Source organism: Tauraco erythrolophus, chromosome 17 (assembly GCF_009769465.1).
Source record: "Tauraco erythrolophus isolate bTauEry1 chromosome 17, bTauEry1.pri, whole genome shotgun sequence".
In the NCBI taxonomy this organism is placed as follows: Eukaryota; Metazoa; Chordata; class Aves; order Musophagiformes; family Musophagidae; genus Tauraco; species Tauraco erythrolophus.
In genome coordinates, this window is record NC_141481.1 from 14,167,685 (window position 1) to 14,175,777 (window position 8,093).

An 8,093-nucleotide genomic window follows, 5' to 3' on the forward strand; every position below is an offset into this window, starting at 1 on the left:
GGGAAAAGCCCGCCCACAGCTTAGGAACGTGGGCATGGTGGTGTCTTGCTGGGCTTCGCCGCTCCGTGCCAGCTTGGACGGCCGATGGTGAGTTTCCTGCAAGGCGAAGCGTTTGCTGCGGGTGCTGGGTGCCAGGGCTGTGTCAGCGGTGTTCCTGGGAGGCTGCTGGGCTTCAGCGGTCACGCACACTAGTGAGGGAGGAACTGTTTTCCTTCCCGTGTCCAGATCTTGGTGGAGGTATCTGAAATCCAACACCAGTATGGAAGTGGGTACCTGTCGCCTGTCCAGCGAGCTGGGGCTGGATTATGCTGGTTTTGTGATCCTTCAGAGTGACTTTTGCAAGGACGTGTAACGCTCGGCTGTGCAGCCACCCAGCGAGCGCTTCCTGAGGATGTTTCTGGTGGTTTCAGAAATGGGAAATATTCTTTAGCTGAAGTTGTGAGCAAGAAGCCGAGTTCGTGAGAAGAGGCACTCTCTCTCCCTGCCTCTCCCTTGCATCCCAAGTCGTTGTGGGATGAGGGATTCAGTGCTTGTTTATCAAGGGGCAGGACATCACTAGTTTGATGGTGTTTTGCCCAGCTCACGTGCTACCTGGAGAGCACTGTGGTCTTCTCCATTTCTCAGTCGCTGGTGAACCTCCCTAGCAGTGAGTGTAGCTGTCCTGCATTGTGCTGTCCTGCTTGTTGTCAGTGGCAAAGTCCAAGGAAACTGTACAAAAAAACATCAGGTGACTGAGATTTATTGGACTTTTTTTATATTTTTTTTTTTGGTGAAAGAGCTGATGCGTTTCCGATGGATCTTTAAGTTGGTCTAATTGTACCCAGAGGGCAAGCAAGAGCTTGTCGTGAAGTTTCAAAACTTCAGAGGATGTTGAGGGGGCAAGCAGGGGGTGGAAGTGATGTTTTGTTCGTTTTGAGTAATGATTATGGGCTCAGGTTTCTTATGACTTTAATCTGGAATAATTCCATGATGCGATAGGAGCGGTTAAACCTTTCCAGAGAAGTGCAGCCACCCGTAGGGCAAAGCAGCTTGGGGAGCCCTCAGTGACTGCACAGCAATCGAGGAACGACGTAGAGAAGAAACTTTGATTGCCTTGGGTCTAGCAGGGTGGCTCCAGGAGAGGAGAATGCAGCAGGTGAGACAAACATCCCTCGGACTTCCTTGGAGGACATGGAGTGCGGCTCTGCCAAAAGCTCCATACGTTTATTGGTGTTTAACTTGTTTCCCAGGCCAGCGGAGAGCAGACTTTTGGACTTTGGTAAATCAGCAGCCAAGGGTGGGACTGGGATGGCCGAGGATGGGTGAGCTTCTGTTTCTCGTGGGCAAGTCTCTCGGTCACGGCCATGCTGAGGTGCTCAGCGCCGCGCGGGGCAGAGGCGAGGGGTGCACGGGGAGTTTGGGGGCTGTTGTCCAGGGGTGTTCTGAAAACTGACCCACCAAGGCTGAGCCTCTCCAAGCAAAGGCTTTGCTTCCTCCTCTACTGTCCTGCCGGGACAGAGGCCGAACCTCTCCGTAACCCGGGCTTTGCTGCTGACCTGGCGTGTCTTGGAGGGTTTTTTAAACAAAACGCAAGCCCATCTATTTACTGGATTCCTGCAGACCAGTTTGCTGCAGGGGAAGCAGCAGCTGAGCCTCAGCCAGCCCGCAGGACCCCATGGGGTCTTGTCAAGCAAGGCTGAGGAGGACCAGTTAGCACCAGTTGGGGTGTCATTTGTGCGGGTGACTATTCTTAGCTTTTGAAGCATGATACCTTGTGTCATGACCTGTGTTGAACAGAGGAGATGGCCGTGCTGTCTCAAGAAACAGCAGCAGGACTGAGATTTTTTCTTGGAGGGATTGTTGTCTTGGTTTGGGGACTTGGTTGTTGGTTTTTTTTTTTTCTTTTTTTCTTAAACAAATTTAATAACGTGAAGGTCTCTGAATGGATCCGCTCTCTGAGTGAGGATGTGGGAAAAATCACGAGCTGTGAAAGGAGCAGCGTGCAGCACTGTAACGTTAGGGCCAACTTTTAAAGCATCTTTTGATGAAGGTCCTTGTGTGGAAGGGCTGTGAGCATGGCTGTTCCTGCCAGCCTGGAGCCCGTTTCGGTGGCAGGAGTCAGGCACTACCGAAACCTGGGCTGCAGCCTTCTGTGTGAGAAAAGTGGTGTAGTAGGTGGATGCTTCCAGGTGTCCTGAAATGGAAATAAAGCTTCAAGTATAGCTTTTGTGTCATGGAAACAGCACTGAACATTGACCTCTGTTCTAACTTGATTTTTAGTTTTTTGGGAAAAATAAGATGCGATCACTTTTGATCCAGTTACAGGCACGATTGAAAGTTACTGCTTCAGATTTTAACATGAAGTATTGCAAAAAGTTTTTCTGTCCCTTTAGGAGAAACATCTAATACAAAATTCTGAACTGCATTTGCACAGTGGCAGTGTTCAAACAGCTGTTGAATGTGCTCTCTCAGCCCTGCAGTCAACTGAAGCACTGGTAAAAGTAGCAGCAATTAAAAATATCACTTTCGTTTTTATTGATGACAGCTCAGTACAATTACGGTCTCACTTTGAGAAGCTCAGAAAAGTTTGGAAGACTTCTAAGAGCAATGCTAAAACTTGTAAACAATAAAAAGGCTCTTTCTGTTCCACAGAAGCAAAGACCCACCAGCTGGAAGTGCCATGCTCTGTTGGTAAGGCTGAACTTCTGTCCACATTTTATGTTCTAGCACTGACTGCACCTCTCAGCACGTGAGCCTGATCTTAGAGAGGTCACCCTAGGAGTGTGAGCAATGCCCTCCCTGCCAGGTCGGAGCATCACTCTGCCTGGTCCTAGGTCTGTCTTCCGCAGTGAGGAAAATGGATGCTCCTGGAGAGCACAGGAACCTCACCACTACCTACCATCCATTTGCCTCGTATTTTCCCACCACTCGGAGTAGCTGGATTAGGGGCTACATCCCATTGCAGCACTCGGGAGACAAGTACACTAAGGTTTTATGTAGCACCCAAATGACACCCTAGTGGTTGCTCTCCACAGCTTTTGTGATGCTGCTCAGCATTTTGTTGGCTCATTTGTCTGCTGCTGTCCTCTGGGCTGACAATTGCAGCTAGCCGTCCGCGGAGACTCCAGCATCTCTTTCCTGAGTTGCAGCTGCCAGGTCAGAGCTGGGCGCTGCACAGGCCTGCTTTACGTTATTTTTCCCCAGACACATCACTTGACATTTATCTCCATAAAAGCTCATCTGCAGCCTTTATGTCTTCTCAGTTTTGTCAGGTTCTTCTTGAGTTCCTCACTATCCACGTGGTATTTGTCTGCTCAAAAGAACTCAGTGACGTCTGCCAACGTGACGATTTCACTGCTCATTCAACACCTTCATTCAACATCTTCACCGATGACCTTGAAGAAGCTGATTCAGCAGTGGTTCATCATCTCCTCTAACCTGAGGAATGACCGTTGAGCTCCACCCTCTCCTTCCTGTCCTGAGAGTGCCCTGAGAGATGTCTGTCTCGGTGATGGGCTGTAGCTCAGGTGCATTCTCCTGGCCTGCGTTTCACAAGTCACACTGGGTGCTGGTAGTCCCCGTCACCGTGTTCTTCCAGCCCTGTTAATGCCGTTGGCAAGCACTTAGGAAATGAGGGCTGTTTCCTCCAGAGACACTGACCAGGAAAGCCGGCGTGGCTGTCCCATGGCTGTCTCTGTGGAAGAGTTGGCATTTGAGCTGAGGAATCCTGCTGCATTTGTGCTTCGGTCCGAGACGTTCCCTTGCAGGTCGCGGTGCGCCGCTGAGAAGCAGTTCGCAGGTGGAAAGTGTGGGCACCACCTTGGTCCTGCAGAAGGACAAGGTGGACAGAGCCTGCCTGAGCTGGACTGGATTTACTGGCCCTGTTACCTGCTCCAGAAGAGCCCTGGCTGGGCGAGAGGAAGGGCATGTGGTCTGCAGACGCACCCCCTGCCCTTGGCACCGGCTCGCCTTGCCCCATCCCGCTGAGCTGGGCTGTGGGAGCGGCGCGGGGCTTTCCCCAGTGCTGTGTAACCCTTCCTGTTTCTCAAGGATGTGTAACCCTTCCCGTTCTGGCTGCGGTGCTGTAAGAGGAACAGAAGCTTGTGTCTTTTGCTGTAAATTCCCAGGCTGTGAAATAAGGAAATTGAATCACCCACGGCCTGTTCCCAGCCGGAGCAGGATAACCCCGTGCCTGCCTTTCTCCTGCAGCCAGCTGCACGCGTTGGCCTCGCTCACCAGCAAACACGCCTGCTGTGTACGATTTTGCCAGCCCAGCGGTTTCCACAGGGGAGAATAACCTTACAGATGGCTTCAGGGAACTGAGGGAAGGAAAAAAAGAAGAAAAAAGCAGATGCAGGACATGTCGCTGAGCTTTATGGGCTGTTGATTGCGTAAGGAGATGCTCAAAGGTTTCTTGGCAAAGAGACACGGTGCAGCGTGCGGCGTTGTGGCTCCCAGCCGGTCCCCGGCCATGTGTCACCCGTGGGACCCGGGGCCGTGTCCATGTCTCGCCCCGGAGAGCAGCCGGAGCACAAACCCCAGGAACTGGCTCCTCGTGGGGACCAGGCAGGTCTGTGCAGGATGGCATGCTCTGCCATCCCTTCTCATGCCATGTGCCCCCTCAAAGCCTTGGCCTCGATCTCGAGGTTGGTCGTAAGGATCTTTTGCTGAGTGTTGGGAAGTGGAGGGGAGACCCTTGAGGTACCAGTGCTGGTCCTGCCAGACCCCTCATGTGGGCAAACTCTTCAGCACGGGCCAGAGGATCAGCCAAGACACCGGTCCCGGGGGTGGTTGCCCTCCCTGCTTTGGGGTGCGGTGGTGGGGTTGGCAGCAGTGTGGAACTGCCGGCAGAAAATCGCTCCGTTGCTGATCCTGTTGGCCTCGGCAGTGGGGAGAAAGAGCACTGCTTTCCCCAGCTGTCTCTGCAACTGCTGCTTGGGTTTTTCCTTGCCTGGAGTACTAAAGGAGGACTCTTATAGGAATTTTAAGGCTTCTCTTCTCGCTGAGTCTCCAGAGCCTGAGTTGATCCTTGTGGTGTGCAGATGCTGAAGCCCAGCCCTTGCCCTCCCGTGTCTGGTCGCTGTCAGCTCTGTGATTTAGCCAGTAGTGGGTCCCACAGCTGCCTTTGTCCAGGGTAGGTTTTTCCCCCTCTTTTCTTACTGTCAAAACCACTAAAGTTGCATGTTAATTTTTGTCTTTTTTTTTTTTTAAACTCTAGGCAAAGGGAGCCTGGGTTCCCAAGCCCATCTCCAGACACACGAGTCCACATGTCTGTCTGGTTTAGAGGGCAGCCCAGTGCTGTTGTGCTGCTGGGACACACGAGTTCTTGTCTTTCCGAGCAGACAGAGCCTGTCCTCTCTCTGCAGGCCTCAGGGTGCCTTTGCAACCCTTTTTGCTGCAAGTCATAACTTCACCCTGTAGTGTCCTGGGCTGGAAAATCAGGAGAGTGTTTCCAGCATGAGGGCTTCCGACCTGCTGCTCTGCAGAGCTGCTGGAGATGCTCAGGGGATTTCTGGAGCCCCTTTGTATTTGGTCATCTGAGAAGGACTTAGCGGCCCAAAGGATTTTGTAATTTCCAGTAAATCTGGATTTTCCTTCTAGGTTACAGAGCGCCCGTGTTTTGTAACACAAAATATTCGATGCTTTCTCTGTGTCATAGTCTGTGTCTCCTCAGGACGTGGTTCTGCTTGGACCTCGTGGGCTGCAGAGCAGGGGCAGGAGCTGCCCGCGGCCGGTGCAGGGTGCCCGGGAGGGACACCAGCCCCCCAGGAGGGGTGCCTGGGGGCACAGGGTTCAGATGCCAAGCCAAGGTTCAAAGGTTTGGTGGGGATTTTTGCAAGTGCTGTAGGAAGCTGGTATCAATGTTGAGGACACCCGCTCGTTTCTGCCTCCTTTTAACTCCTTTGATGTCGGTTGGAAAAGGCCTTTCTCAGCACCTCTTGGGAGACTGCTTGAGATGTGAAGGAGCTGTCAGTGCTCTAGAGAGGTGTCTGCTCTATAGAAATGCTCTCGATGTATGGTGGTCACAGACATTTGGGCTGAAACCAGATATTGGCGTGGTGGCTGGTGGTCTGCAGCCTGGCTGACATTCCACTCGACGTTTTTTCCATTGCTCGCATTCCTTCTGGTTTCTGTGCAGAGAAGACCCGGAGCAGGCTCCCAGCTGCTGCTTGCAGGTAGGTTGCTCAGCCAAGCTGCAGAGCACAGGACATGCTTATAAACAGCGAGTGGAAATTCCCTGTATTCCAGCCCATGTTGCCTCCCTCGCTTTGAGTTTATCCAAGATCTGTTGAAGCTGAAAGGAGTTTTGCATCTGTTTCAGCGGGGCTTTGGGGCAGGATGAAACTGGAGACGTGCCTCCCTAATGCCTCTCTGCAGTAGGCAGTTCTGTGGCCTGCTGGGTTCCCCATGAGCCGTGCCACAGCAGGCACCTCCTGGCCTGCACCGAAGTTTCAGGGCAGTTATTTAAAGCGTGGCACTCGTCCTTGGCTGCCAGGCCATAACTGACCGATTGCAGGAGCTCAAGTGCCCATGTGTCACTGATGTTGCGTTTAAAGTTGTTACAGAACTACTCAGACTGTTGGTTGTCCTCATTCTTGTTTCTTCCTGTCTTTTTGTGATCCACAGCGAGTGCTTTCCCACTGCTTTTTTTGAGTCTCCATCTGTTAGGTATGAAGGGAATACATATCCTGAAAGTGAGAAGGGAATGAAGCTTTTGTCTGAGTCTCCAGACAGCCCATCATCCTCCATAAGGATGAGCTGCCTCTTTTTCCATCTGGGAGTGATTGTTTGCCTTAAAATGCAGTAGGAATATTAGATATGTGAGGTTCTCTCGATGTGGGCATGACTGGTGAGGTGGGAGCATGTCCCTGCTCTTGTCTCGTGAGTTGTGCAGGATAGAGGCTGTTTGGGTAGGTGCTGCTGAGGTTCTCTGAAGAAGGAATCATGAGTTCATAGCCCTGAAAAGTGAGTCCCTCTGTTTCCACCCTGTCGTGGGAGGAAGAGGAGAGTGCTGAATCCCTTCTCCAGAGGAGAAATTGGTGAGCTTAGCTGCATTGTTAGATGTAGGGAAGCTGTATGAGGGGTTAACTTTAGGGATACATACATGTTACTAGACATGAGATAATGCAACCTTGAGACATGAAATCGCAGGAAGCGTGGCAGTTTCTGTCATCCCTCATGGAAGTACTTGCCTTACGTTATTTATAAGCACTGCATCTTCTGGGGGCCCCAGCTAAGGTGCAGACCTCTTTGTGCTAGATGCTGTGTACATATCCAAAGCTTCTTTCACCTTCAGGCTCTGTAGTCCAAGATGCTGTGCAGAAGAGGTAAACTAAAGAGACTCGTGCAGGGAGGAGGCAGCGAGCTCCAGGGGCTTGCCCGAGGTTGCAGAAGAGTGAGAGGTTGAGTGGTGTTCAGATCTGTGGGGCCACGGCCAGTGTGTTAGCCAAAAGCTTTGTCCACCCTCTTCCCCACACCCATCTCCCCGTGCCTTCTGCTGTCTGTGCTCCAAGGAAGCACTGGGGCATAAAAGGATCCTGACAGCCAACACCAAACCTCTTCCTGTCTGGAACCCGGCTTTAAACTCAGCAGGTCTCCACGGTGCAGCAGCACAACACGACTTCGTTCCTGCCGTTCTTGAGACAGCTCCAGCAGCTCTGCTTAGCATCTCCTAAGGGATCTGGCATTTGCAAACAGCCAGGACAGCGCTTTCAAATGTGTGGAAAACATTATCCACATCCCTATTTTTCAGATGGTCTTGGATTTGGTTTCAGGGTTTTTGTTTGGTTGGTTTTGGTTGGGGTTTTGTGGTGTTGGTTTTGGTTGGTTTTTTGTTTAGGCTGTAACTTTTTTGGAGAGTTTAGACTTGAGGAGTGATTCCCTGGGCTGCGCTGCTGCTGCAGTCTGGCTGCCTGGCAGTTGTCCGACGGAGACCCGCAGCGAGCGACGCGCAGGGCTGTGCCCGGCGTGGCTGAGCCGTCGGCCGTCAGCAGAGCGTTGGCAGAAGACAGCTTGAGCGTCGCCCTTGCAGTGTTTCAGACGTGAGCGCGGGACGTGAGTGGCCCTGTGTGCAGGCAGCCTCACGCCGGGGCTCGTGGGGCAGGCAGGTTTGC